The sequence below is a fragment of the Dermacentor albipictus genome, unplaced genomic scaffold, assembly GCF_038994185.2.
Source record: "Dermacentor albipictus isolate Rhodes 1998 colony unplaced genomic scaffold, USDA_Dalb.pri_finalv2 scaffold_13, whole genome shotgun sequence".
In the NCBI taxonomy this organism is placed as follows: Eukaryota; Metazoa; Arthropoda; class Arachnida; order Ixodida; family Ixodidae; genus Dermacentor; species Dermacentor albipictus.
Genome location: NW_027225567.1, coordinates 14,413,965 through 14,428,293, shown reverse-complemented (window position 1 = coordinate 14,428,293; position 14,329 = coordinate 14,413,965). Strand labels below are relative to the sequence as shown.

The window sequence follows — 14,329 nt, the reverse complement described above, 5'->3', positions numbered from 1 at the left end:
CTTGTCTGCAAAAACACGTCCGCTCGATAGTATTGCGTTGTGTGGCATATACAGGCGATGAATTGTAGGCATGTGCAAGCAAGGCGTAACAGCGGCTCGTGTGGGCCATTCTTCTGTAGCCACTTTTGCAGTCCTTACACACAAATAGCAGTCTGACAATTAATTCACGGGTCTGCCGCTTCATTTTTATTTTTTTCGACCCCGTTAAACCCTTCCCTCATTTAACGCAGGAATTGCGCTTTCTGCTTTCTCAAAGAAGAATGATACGTGCAGCCTAGAAACGGTGCTGTCTGGGTAACGGTGAACAGCGGAGAGAATGGGACATGTCAACGGAGGGGACAGCGGATCTCTCGGCTTATTTTTATCCCGTCGAGTGGACTGTTTGCCGTCTGGAACATATATGTGCACTGAATGTACCCGCTTAGAACGCTCGTGATGTCCCCTGTCTTGGATCATTCTGCCGGCATTTGGCCATCGAGAAGTGCTTGAACGCTGCTCGCGTAATCGTAGTACGGGTGTAGCACTTCAAAAAAAATTCTTGTTTGCTAAGTATGCACTTGGCCTTTCCGTCCACAGCGCGGAATTCCTCCTCTGACCGCCTGGATCCGTCTGCGTAATCTTCAGAATCCTTGGTGTTCTGCAGCGAATTACACGCGGACAAGAAAATTTACACACACAGCTGAACTTAGTGGAGTTTATTTTAATGAGCGCATGACCAGGAAACGCACAAAAGACAGGGGAGGCAAGAAAACGATCAGCCGCAGACGACCCTGCGCACGTGTCGCTTATTCAGGAATAAGGATTCACACGCGTTCCTTCACAGTGACAACGATGCAACGTTTACGCACGTGTCGCCCCTTTTCGAAATCTCTTGTGTTTCGACAATTTTTCGCGTAAGTCTGTAAATCTGTCTTTTCTATTTGTGATCACAGGTGCATTATCAAACAGCGGCCGGCAGCCACAAACGTGACGATGCACCCCGAGGTGCCCGTTGACAACCCTTTCAACATTGTCTGTGCTCACGAAGACGTTAGTTCATGCACCGCCCGGTTTGCCCGACATGCTCACTATTGCACCCTGACGGAATACAGTAGACAACCCGAACTTGTCTTTATGCTTAGTGCGGTGCATCTTTGTCTGGGGCCATGACTAACCTGAAAGCGCGGCTTCCACTTTCTTCAGCTCGTTCGTGAATGCGCGTAACGTTGGGGCTGATCTGATGCAAATAAGGAAAGAACGCAACTCTTGTCCTGCGTGTGTGCAGTGTCGAAGGCGTTTGCATAAGCGCTTCCGGCTTTCTTGAGTTGCGGTAATTTCTTACTCGTCCGAGATCACACGCATCGTTAAGCGCTAGCCCAGCATTCTCCTTCGCGCGCGCCAGATTGAGCCGCGATCGCAGGCTTCCCTCGCGTGCTTTCACTCGCCCGTGCAGCATACGACGCGCGGCGGCATCGCCCTTGGACTTTATGCGGAACATCGCGGCGACGGCAAAAATGCTCCTGGAGTGATTGCTTTCGCAACAAAAAGAACTACCGAAAGCAATGCGCTACTCACACTCGCGCATCATCTTGCTTTAGATGAGTTGATCTGCTCCCCTTGTTATATTCATGCCAGACATAGGGATAAATAAAACCACCGTTACTCTCTAATCAATAGGCCTGATAGTGCTTCTTCGTGGGTTCAGCTGATATTTAATAGTAAAATTCTGAAGAGCGCATCTCAACCTACTAAAGAAGCATTAACTCCAATTATTTTCGAAATATTATCAATCGGGTTCATTTTGAAGACAGGAACATAGCCAAAGTCCCACATTTGTTCAAATCCGGTGAACGCACATCGCTTGAACTGTCAACTCATTTCATTTATTTATCCAAATTTCTTTGTACAGGGTGAATTTGCTGGTCAATCTAAGCACGCAGTGCTTGTAAAATTACCAGGCAGTTGGTGAAACAACATATTAAATTCGTATTACCACAGTTAATACATGCATATATACACTGAACACCGTCCAATGCAGTAAACAAAAAAAAAACAACAAGCATTTTGAGTTCTTGTTTTTTTCATTGCACAATGTTGTCAAGAAAAACATCAAAGTCAAAACATCAAAGCGATACATAAATACACCAGTCACTTACAGGACTACAACTCAATTCTTCAAACTGCTGAATTCAAAATTATACAAAGGTATCGAAGCAAGAACATAAACAAAAGTTGAAAACAAAGCCGGTAAACAATTCCGTATGAGTCAACCGGCTTTATCTACTAAATGTTTATTGAGCTTGCACACCATTTTCTGATCGCTTTATTCATTTTTCGTTTCGTGTTTATTGTACATAATTCATCAATCAATTGATTAAATACTGAAGGGACATAGTAGTTCCGGGTTCTTTTTCCATAGTGAGTGTAGACACGTGGTTTCACGTACCTCTCAGTTTGTCGCAATGTCACGTTCTTTTTTAGGGCAACCCTGAATCCTTTGCTGGAGTAGTGATTCTTCAAAAGTACATAATTAGTTCTTTCACTGGTAGTATTCCCAGGGCTTGGTATTTTTCCCTTGTACCTGCGCTATCTAACGCTGTACCGTAGGTTATGCTCTTGACTATTTTACGAATTACACGATTAATTTCTTGTTTTTTTCTTTTCAGAGCAAGTGCCGTATACTGTAATGCAATACATAAGTAAAGATTCAGCTAGCGCCTTAAATACAGTAAGCTTTACTTTAAATGGAGCCCTGCCTCGAAGGTGATACATCATGGCAGCAATTGATCTTAGCTTTTTACATTTGTGTTTAACGTGACTATTCCAATTAAGACATTGATCGAAATGTACACCTAAATACTTTACAGTTGATTCGAGTGGCAAAGGTAGGCAACGGCATGAATTACAGTCTGATGAATGCAAAAAAATCCTCCTATTAATTGGGATCGCTTTGTGGGGATTCTTGAAACAAATTAGCTTTGTTTTTCCTTTATTTATGTAAATATAATTTTCCTGAAACCAATCACATAATTTAACAACATCACTTTGTAGTTGTTGGAACCCTGTATCAATGTTGGCAACATCTATAGTAATCGCAGTGTCGTCCGCATATTGGAAAATTTTAGAATGTAATGGTAGAAGGCTGAGGTCTGTAACATAAATGTTAAAAAGCAGGGGTCCTAACGTACTACCCTGAGGTACTCCATAGTTTAGTGACTCCAAACTGCTATATGTTTCTCCTAACCTAACACACTGAAATCTGTCAGCAAAATAACTTGAAAAAAAACTTAATGAAGTGTCCCCGAAAACCCAGATATTGCAACTTCTTTATCATAATATTATGGTCTATGGTATCGAGAGCTTTTCTTCGATCTAACATTAAAGCCAGGACCACTCGGTTATTTTCTATCGAACTGTTGATGTAATCGGAAAGCTCATCTGGCAAGGAAGTTGTATGTTCATTCTGTGTGAAGCCACATTGCGCATTATTGTTCAGTGAAAATCGATCACAGAATGACAGCAGCACTGATGCTACATGCTTTTCCATTATGTGGGCAAACGCTGAAAGCATAGAGATCGGTCTGTAATTTCCGCAGTCATTCTTTTTTCCGTTTTTGTATATTAGCCTAACAACAGAGATTTTCATTCCTTTCGGTATATCTCCAGTTTGAAATATTCCGTTTAGTATTTTTAATAATACGTCTTTTAGTTCCTTAAAATTGCTACGGAGGTCTCGATTACGAATTTTATCAAAACTCTCGTCACTCTCATCTTATCCTATCTTATCATCTTATCGAATCTTATCAAAACTCTCGGCTTCCACTCCTTCAAACCCTTGATGATATTCCATAATTCGACTTCAGATATTTCTGGCAGAAAAGCTGTGTTCGCGCAAGTGCGTTTAGGTTTGTGTTCGGTGTGCCCGTCGCGACTTGTTGCTCTTAGTTTTTCCGCCGCATGCAAGAACGTGTCATTGAACTTCTCACACATTACTTTCGTGTCTACTGTGGGGAAGTTCTTTTTTATCACGTCTTCAACGCATGCGTGTTTCAATCGGCCCATCAGGTCATTTACCAATGCCCACGTTTTCTTTACAACGTTCTTATTTAACGAGAATTCTCGTGACAGGTATCTTCGTTTCGCAAGTCGCAATTTATTCAGTCGCTTGTTAAGGAACTGATTTCCTTAACAAGCAATCATCTACAAACTTCCAAAGCACATAATTAATTAAAAACTGATTCAAACCTTCTTGAGAACTGCAACATTATTTGTAAACATGAGAACGGTTCTCGAAAGTTATTTCTATGATGGCCAGCTAGTTGGATTTATTATTGACTTAGCCTCGCCCATTGACAACGGCTTTGAATGTCATTTTCCTCGAATATTCGAAGGCATTCGATTGGGTCCCACACTGTAGGGTGCTATAAAAGCTAGAAACATCTTAACATCCAGCCTAGCGCGCATGCATTGGCTGAAGAGTTGCTAACGTCACGCAAGCGATTCACATAGGAATAAATATTCTCCTTATGAAAACGTATCATCAGGCACTCCCCAAAGCAGCGTGCTTTGCCCTCTATGCTTCTTAGTTTACATTGCATCTCACCCAACAATTTCTTCCCGAACACTTCTTTTCGCACACTACTGCGCAATATATTGTATCGTTTCCTTCTAACAGCGACCACCGCTAGCCCTCCAGTCTGACTTAGATGCAGTCACCACGTGGGGCTTCTTTTGTCTATTGACACTAAACAACTGTAAAACCAAAGCGATGTCCTTTACAAAGCACACCCATAGAATTCTCACTTTCTAGACGCTGAACAATAGTACCAAAGAAGGTACTGATGATTAGAAATACCTTGCGTCTGCATTTGCAGCCCAATTAAACATGGCAATATCATATTAATCTCCCCTTTTCCCTACCTTATTATCACGTGATCTTTTTTTTAGACGAAGCCTCAAACAAGCTCCAGTAAACGTGCGAAAGCTGACAAAACATTCTACTAAAATTGAGTAGGCATTAGTTATTTACGACCCGAAGCAAACACACATTATTAACGATATTGAATCCCAACATAACCAGACCACTCATTTTGTTATTGCGGTAGCAATTATATGGACATTCTAGGCGATTTTTCGCAGTCGTCATCGTCGTCGGCGTGATGTTCCGTATAAAGTACAAGAGTGACAAGATCCCATCGCGCGCCGTGTGCTGCAAGTGTGAGGAAAAGCGGGCGAGGATGAACCATTATGATGTTGGCTTGATGCGCGCCGGCTTTCCGCTCTCCCAGTGTTGTGCAAGCGAAATGGGGGGAGGCAGGTGAGCGCGCGTTTGTTCTAACCAGGCCATTGCTACGCGCGGCGCAGCTGAGCATCGCTGTGCGAGCCTTTCAGGCAATCCGCGGCAGATTGGCGAGCCGAAATGGCTGGTAGCTTCGCGTACACCATGTTCTCGCGTGCCTGTTGTTGGAGGTCGCACAACAAAGCTTTGGATACTCGTTGAACCAAGAGGCAGCACAAAGCGTTCGCTCGCCGCTGCTTCTGCCCTTCATCACGCCAGCATGGTGACAACAAATGTCGGTGGTGATCACATGATATTTGTTCATGTTTACCTGTGCACACGTGCAACGTGCTTTCTAATTATGAAGCGATTGTTTAGGGCAGTAGATACGCCCTGTAAGAACTACAACTCTTCTCGCAGTTGCGTAATACTTTGCTATCACTTCGTCTTTCTGGCGAAACTGCAACTACCTCCGAATATTAACGTACGCAAGCATAACAGCGCTAACCTTTTCAGGCGCAGTGTACATACTTGTGCACGCCTAGAATGTGCATCAGCAGCAACGGCAAAGCAATATTTAAAATGTGTCAGATATATTTTGAAACACCTCTGATTGTAATTGGGCTGCAAGCTTCAATAACATGTGCAAAATGTTTTAGTTCAACGAGTAGGAATGTAGATGGTTAGGTATGTTTGTTCGGTGTGAGTATGCCGTTGTACGTAGCGCGTTTACTTCTTTCATTGTTCTTCGCGATGTGTTGAAGCAGAAATTTTAAAGTGCCTGGATGGGTGCTTTTCAAGGCTGCTAGAGATGAAATAGTTCTCATCTGATATTCCTGCAGCGAGTTTTCACACGGAATCCAAATTCTCTAAACTTGACAAAACTCACTAAATTGAAAATTCCTAATGTATTCTGCAGCTGGCACGATGTTTATTATCCTGAATATGTAATAAATGTGGTGGAAGTAAACTTTAACTCAACAAAGTCTATGGACGCTTGAACAGGTTAAAAGAACCTGCCGACGTCAAAGGCTTATCACTATATATGGCGCCAACTTTCACGCTTACCACCCTTTCACAAGCTTTATGATAGCACATCGCTTCGTGACTTCGTTCAACCGGCAGCACTTAAAGCACCGAGACCATCGAAACAAAATAAAGCTTCTGATATGTTGCGCATACCATGAAAGGCTGGAGTGACCTTCCCTCGAACGTCACCATCGGAACACACATAGCTAAATTCCAAGAACTTAAGCGCATTCGTAACACCTTAGCTGCCTTTCGACATGGCTCCAATCATCTCTTTCGTATTGTTTCCAATATTTTTTTCTTGTATTTGTCAGGTTCCACCTGATGGTCCCCGAGTGGGCCTAGCCAGGTGGCGTGGCGTTTGCTTACGTCTATAGTGGACAAAATAAAGTTGTTTCACTCACTCACTCACTTGTATTCGTTCTATGTGAATGCTCCTGATAAGTTTTTTTCGTGTCGTTAAATTTTCACTAGCGTGTTTTTCCGTCTCTATGAAAGCTAGATTGTTCCATGATAGTGCTGTGACTACCCCTATGTAACAGATGATGATGACCTCAGAGATACATTGAATAAAATACACAAATAAGAGCCAAAGACAGAACTTGGATCTGAAGAAATTTTACTATGTAGCAGTGGTGCATATGAGAATAATAAAAAAAATGGACGTACCTGCACTAAGGTTCCGGCGCAAAATAAAAACTGCAAGGCTGTTCTTCACTTTCGCTTCTTGTAATGTAAACTGATGAAAATAGTTGTGAAGTAATATAAAGCAGACAGCTGGTCTAGTAGGAATACCGACATTTCATGAATTTCTAGAGTTTTAAAGAAGCAGGATAAAAAAGACGAAAGAGCAGGTAGGATACTGGTAGCGCATCCTACCTGCTCTTTCGTTTTCTCTCATTTTTCCTATTTATTTAAAGCACTGAAAATGCATGAAACGTCGGTATTCCTACTAGACCAGCTGTCTGCTTTAAATTACTTCACAACTGTATTTTCATCAGTTTTGCACTAGGTGGTTTATTACAAGAAGCGAAAGGGAAGGACATGCCTTGCAGTTTTTTTTATTTTGCGCCGAAATCTCAGAGTAGGTACGTCCATTGTGTTTTTTTCTTTAATTCTCATATGCGCCACTGCTACATGTTGTGGAGGAGTACTTTCCAAGTCTAAACGTATTGTTTCAGTGTCCATTTTACACTATTACTGGCCATAATTTGTGTACAACATTATTATGGCTGAGAACATATTCGATGATTATCTAAGTGAATGCGACGCATTTTCTAAAATAAACGACGCAACTGTACGTGTTATCGGCCAACATTTTATTTTACTTTCGAACTTATGGGGGCCCTTGCACGCGGAGCCCAGAGTCACCTTCACTGCCTTCCGGCTGCTTAACCTACTGCCATCGCTGTTGGCACCAGAGGACGTGGTGCCACGTTGCGGGGCAGCGAGCACACCACCGCCTCCCCGGCGACCGCGACGTTTCCAAATCGGCGGCCGTGAATGCGACGTTTCGCTCGCACGAACGGGATCTGGGGCGACACCAGGCGCTCGGTGATCACGTTGAGGGTGGCAGGTACGAGGGCCTCTCGGGGTGCGAGAGTGGTTGCGTCGAGAGATGCGCGGGACAGTGCCACGTGTTCATCGACCAAGTGCTATTGAAAGCACGTGTCTGCGGCCCGCGTGAGCCCGTCTTCCAATAGGCGCCGCTTGGTGTCGGCGACCTGTTGGCGAACGCCCGCTTGGCGTGTCGCGTCTTCGGCCGCACGTCGCTTCTTTTCGCTAGCGCTGCCTGGCGGGGCGCTGCTCCTCGGCCCCGCGCATCTTGTCGAGCCGTCGCTTTGCCTCCTGGCTCGCCGCCCTCACCGCTTCGGCGGCACACGTCGCATACCCATGTCGTCACTGTAGAGCCTCGGCACTCCTACGTGCCTCTTCCACTTGATACTTTCGAGGGCCCATTAGAGAGGTTTAGTTTAGGGGATGCAAGCCGCTTGCGTACGCGAAAACTAGGCGCGACGGTTCTGCGCATGCGCAGCCCGAGACGTAGGGGTCTGAGCATGCGCAGTACGGTCACCCCCAATTCTTGCGTACGCAAGCTGCTTGCGTCCCCTAAACTAAAGCTCTCTATTGTTGCATCTGCAAGTACAGACCTACGCGCAACGTAGCGCGCCTAGCACTACCAAGCCACGTCTATTTGTGGCACATGCACCAGTGAGGTGAGCAAGGAGGCGCCGAGGTGGCGATAGAGCGAACGGGCGCGCGGGGGCGCTCGCGCATCGGCGACAAACTGCGACCTTGAGCGGAATTGGCCAAGCAAATAATTTTAGACAGATTGTGGAAATTCCTGGGAAAACAGCCTTGACAAAATGTCAGTGTGGCTTCCAAAAACGGAAATGAACGGAGAAAGCACTTGTGCACATTAAGGACGTAATTATTGAAAATATTGAAAAGAAAAAGTTTACCCTGGGTGTATCTTTAAATTTAAGGAAAGCTTTTGATTCCATTAATTTTAAGTTTACTGGCAAACTTAAATTGTACGAGATTCGTGGGATATCCAATAAAGATATCGGGAACTATCTATAGAAGTGGAAAGTTTGTCCAGCTTGGAGGCGTTTATTCTTAAATGATTGATTTAGAGCGAGAAGAAAGAGGGTTAACCGAGGGGCCCGATTTTTATTAATCATATCATGAGAAGCTAAGAAACAGGCACACCAAGGAAAATATAAGGGAAACTGCTTGTACTTACTAATTGAATTAAAGAAATGATAAATTAATGGAAATGGAAGGGGATGAAAAAACAACTTGCCGCAGGTGAGGAACGATCCCGCGTCTTCGCATTACGCGTGCTATGCATTTGCACGCGTAATGCGAAGACTTGCGATCGTTCTGTTAAGCTCAAACGACGTTAGAATTAATGCTGTGGTGCGTCGCTTTCGCCGACGAGGTAGCTAAGAATGGTTAGGTGTCATATCGATGCTCTAAAATTCAGACCAGGCAATAATAAACGTCACTGCACCACCCTACACGAACTTGGAGTGTGTAAAGCTGTGTTAGAGGTCTCCATTAGTGCTACGACACACTGCTACACCTCGTATGATATTGACTATCAGGTAAATTTATAGGCATGAATTCAATGTCGTACGTGAATGTTTGTTGCTAATCTGTCTGTAATGAGGCAGGTTTTTTAACGTCCTTGAATCGCTCTTTTCTAGCATGATGGGCTCTGAACCACCAAGATTGTGGAGTTACTGTTCCTCATTGAACCACCTCTGTCCCAAGCTGATGCCGGTCGCCAAGATCTACGCCGCACTGCGGTGGTCGACAACACCCTTTACCGCGAGGAGCGTGGTCTTCAAGCTTGGCTGCTTGCAGGGTTCTGGGTCATCTGCTGACGGCGTCTGTCACGTCGTCGCGCAGCTGTCAACATGGAACGAAGCCCTCGTCTTCATCAACATGGAACTGCGCGAGGGTCCTCCCGGTCAACTTTCTCTACTGTGCCTCCATGGAATTTATGGCTCTTCTGGCGTGGAAGCGCGCGAGCGCCATGCGACCATCCTGGTTCACTGGCTTCTCACCGTCCACCGGTGTGTCACAATCGTCGAACTAGACGACAACGTGATCCCCGATTTATCTGCTTACTTCCCACTGTACTGCGACGCCCTTCAACGCAGTGTTAGCGTAAGGGACCTCAAAGTGTCTGCGTGGGGCTGCAGTCGCGACGCATCTAGGTCTCTCGTCAATTCCATCATCAGCATGCAACACCTCGAAGTGTTCCGCTGCGAAGCACTCGACCTCTCCTCTCAGGACTTCATGCAGTACCTCGAATCAAATGTCACTTTGAAAGAGCTTTCGGTGGCGTACGCTTTTCATAGTCCCGATAATCCCTCAGAACTTCTGAATGCACTGCACATGAATAGTTGCGTAACACAGCTTTCAATTCACAGTGACTGTCTCGATGTAGATACCCAGGATTGGTTCGGCGAGTACATGGGAAGAACTGCGGCACTTCGCTACATTAAGATAGCAAACTGTTCGCCTTGCTTTCCGCGCTCCTTGGTGCCAGTATTTCAGGCCGTATCGAACAACAAAAGTGTCCTGAGGATTGACCTCGTTTGGTTTAATCTAGGCATTGATGAAGCATGGTCTTTTGCCGATTTAATAAATGTGAATAATAATTTGAAGACCGTAAATTTCATCGGATGCCTGTGGAGCATTTCAATGCATCCACACCAATATGCCTCCACCTGGACATACACCACGCTTGAAGCTGGCCACACAGATCGTCCAGCAAGGCGCACGGCGCCACTCGTCTGTGCTTTCGGACCGGAATGCTCTTTGGAGGAAATCACTCTCGACCTCAGATGCTTTAACGCTTACGATCAGAAGACCCTCCTCTGCGCAATCGCTGCGAATAGTACTCTCAGGAAATTGAAAGTGGAAAGGTTGGACTTCGAAAGCGCGAGCAGTCTGTACGAGGCCATCAGAGAAACGGGCACCACAGGCAGGGCGTACTTTAACCTCGTCAAAGTGAGAGGGACAGAGCTCGCTCGCGTAAAGACGTCCTGCGCAGAGGCCACTAAAATATCGCTCAATATAGACACCCGTGGCACGAGGGCCAGACGAGAATGCTTGACAGTGCTGACGCTCTGCGCCCACCTGACCGTACTCAACCTTAACATAGATAAGACAGTGGGCAACGCAGAAGCGCACCTTCTCTCCATGTACCTAGGACAAAGCAAGAGTCTACGAGATTTTCGCATGTCATTTTACGTTGGGCCTCGTGCTTTGCGAGACATCCTACGAGGAGTCTCTAAGAACACTGCCTTGGAAAAGTTGGGCGTCACAAATTGCGTCCTTGACAAACAGAGTGCGGCATTACTTGCGAGTAAGTTGGGAATAGCGAAACTATCTGGCACTTTGAGTACGAAGCTTACTGCGTCGCTTCGTGCCGCCTTCTGCTTATTTACCTTGCCAAGTACCTTCCATCTAACACTTCTCTGGTGTCCCTGGAGATCAGCGAATACCACGCACTCATAAGGCACTCCACAGCTGTGAAGGACTTCGTCAGACGCAACGCAGCTCTTATTGACTGCGCCGCGCGCTTCGTTCTCGGCACCAAAAACAAACACTTCGCGGAGGCCTTCGAACGTGTCTCCGATTGCCGTGGCATAGTGACCAGAGTTCAAGAAATGGCCGCCGAGCCATGCGCTGATCGAGTGAAAGAAATGATACGAGATAGCAGATACTGGCTGCTTGAAATGAAATCTTTCATGAAGATCTCGGGTGTCGTCAAGAATGACTTGTCATGGGATGAGAGCGTCGAACCCCGAGAACGCTTGGAGATCCTGCCACCGGAGTGCTGGTTTCACATTAGACAGTTCATCAAGGTTCGCGACGTCCTACAATGCACGCCTTCTACCAGCACGTGGCGCAAAAGGACGTTCCCGCGATCCACTTCGTATACACGTCGGTCCAAGCGGCCTCTGATGCAAACTGGAGGGCACCTGTAGCAAAATCTGCAAGTCTTGCAGGAAATTCAGTGTGGATATTCAGTGGACACGCAACACATACATTGTGTTGACAATTGCTCTGAGACGCTTTTTATATAGGAATATTTTATTGTGATTGGATTTTTTATGAAAAATCAGCATTTTAAAATGTTTACTACCTGACAAAGCCCAATAAAATGAGCGAATTTTTTATAAGGAGAGTGCATTTCTTTGGCTACCTTACTTCACCTTCTTAATTGGCTTCGATACGATGAGAGTTCAAATAATTCGGCAGAGACACGACTCCTTAAGTATGGGAAGGCGAAAGCTTTACAGTTGCTTTGACGAAATGTTTTTTCCTGCGCGTTCCTTCACCGCGCAAGCTCTCCCCTGCGTTTTAACTGCGCCTCGGCAAGGGCAAACGAAAACGCGTGAAGCGCCTCAACGCGCTCGCTTGCCGGCGAGGAGTTCAATACTCGAAGGACCCCTCAGCGGCATTCAATTGGACTTCAATGCGTTTTTTTTAATTTTATACAGTAGTTTTATATTATTAACGTGACGCCACCTCCCACACGTTGGCTGCACCATCAGGTGCCAATCGATGCACGCACTAAGCCACACATTTAGCCAGTCAGTTTGCTGCTACGTGACGTGCGCAATGACGCACGCAGTACGCACACATTAGAGAGGTTTAGACTAGGGGCCCAAACGTTTGGCGCCCCAAAGAAATAGCGTCGAAGTCACTGCGCATGCGCGAGACGCATTTGGGTTTTGCGTCGGGCACGCTGTTTCACTTATTTAGCGAAAGCCCCAAAAGCTTTATTTTCAAGAAAATGGTGGCACTCATCGCGACGGCTCTAACCTAGCACCGAACTGGGCTCGATTCGCGGTAACGCGTGAAGTTCGCAAGCTATACAGGAGAAGTGACTGCGGTTATCGCTTCTCTCAACTCGCGTGTTATGAAGATTTTAGACGCCTCTGATTCCGTGCTCGATTGTTATTTCATGGCTCGTTGGCCTAACGCGGCTTAATTTTGATCTTGTATGTAAACGCTTCTTGTCTAGCCAAACGTAATAGCTCTTCCTTAAAAAAAAAGTACTTGTTCATGTAAAAAATGTTCTTACTGATTGAGCAGGTATGTATTTGGTTGACCTGCATATCTACTTTTGTGTATTGGACCAGCTACTAGCCACATGGGCTATTGGTCCAACTATTTTTGTACACATTACTTGACTTGTTTAAATAAAGCTCACTTTTTGATTTAAAAAAAAGGGCCCCTGAAACGGTGCGGACAAATTTTGTAGACGCGTAGGGTACAGCTTAAGTACAACATTCGCACCACAATTTAAGTGAAGCGTTACGTATTAATGGAGCTACAAGCGATTACTAGTTACCCTCTCCCTAGCCATGCTTTTCCTCAACTCGTTCGCCGAGCGATCACGGCTAAAGCTCCGCCTTCAGTGGTTCTGCGTCACGATGCGACGTCACGTCGTCCACTTCCGGTTGCTTTGTAGCCCGCCTCCGCCCGCGCGAAACCTCTCTGCTAGCACATTCGTCGTCGACCCCAAGCGAGAGCTATCGAAGCAGCGTGCGTTGCGAGCATTCTGTCGTAGCGCCATAACGTGTCTGGTATTCCGGTAATCACACACTAGCAGAATGTTTCGACGGAACGATGAAGGCATAAACTCAAGCTGATGAAGGAACTTTAGCGTAGACGTACGTGAGCTGCCTGATCGGTCTCCACGGTCCAGCCACCCGTTGGCGCAGAGCTTAACCAGCCAAAGAAAGAGCTAATATTGTTCTAACCAAGTGTAAAACATTTTAAACATTTACAAAAACGTGTTAACGATTACACTCCTGCGAAAATTTACAACATCAGCAAAGAAGAATACATTTTGTTACTGCTACTGTGTGTGGTTGAGCTCTAGCTATGCCACCAGGTGGCTGCACCGTGCAGACCATTCACATTTGCGCTTCTGTTCATGCCCTGAAACGACACGCAAGGGGACACGGCCTGGCCGTGTCCCCTTGCGCTTGCATTTACCCTAATATCGGACTCGCGAAACGCTATTGCGTTAGTAATCTTCCGGTGTAAAGTGACGGCCGCAATCGCGCTAATCCTGGCGCCCATCGGATAGCGGCTGTCCAATGCGCTGCAGCCAGTCCGCTCGTCTACTGGCTTGCAGAAGGACACGATGTCGCGGCTTGACATATTGCCAGTCACTACGTTTGCAGTCCACAACGCAACAAAGTCGAATCGCAGCGCTCGCGAAGTGACAGACCGACACTGAGTGCGGAGCTCTCGCCAAAGACGGAGCACGTTGTAACACAAGCAGACGACACTTGCTGTGTGCTGGAAGTGCTTAAGTGTACTGAAAAATTGTTCTTGAGCATTCTCTTTATGTTACTTTCTTTTATGTTACTTTGGCTGCAAAATCGACGAAGCCAAACGGACGCGCTCTCAAGATCATGCTCTGCTCAATCGCTGTAATGAAATTTCAGCAAAGTTTGTGAGCTCGGTGAATGGCTCTCTCGTATAACGCAGAGAATCATT

At 45.8% G+C, this 14,329-nt stretch overlaps 1 protein-coding gene across 1 annotated transcript in view; it reads right to left on the bottom strand.

Annotated features, from left to right (window-relative positions):
* LOC139051622 (uncharacterized) overlaps positions 1-14,329 on the bottom strand; it is a 290,263-nt gene that overhangs the window by 13,572 nt on the left and 262,362 nt on the right. The window lies entirely within an intron of this gene.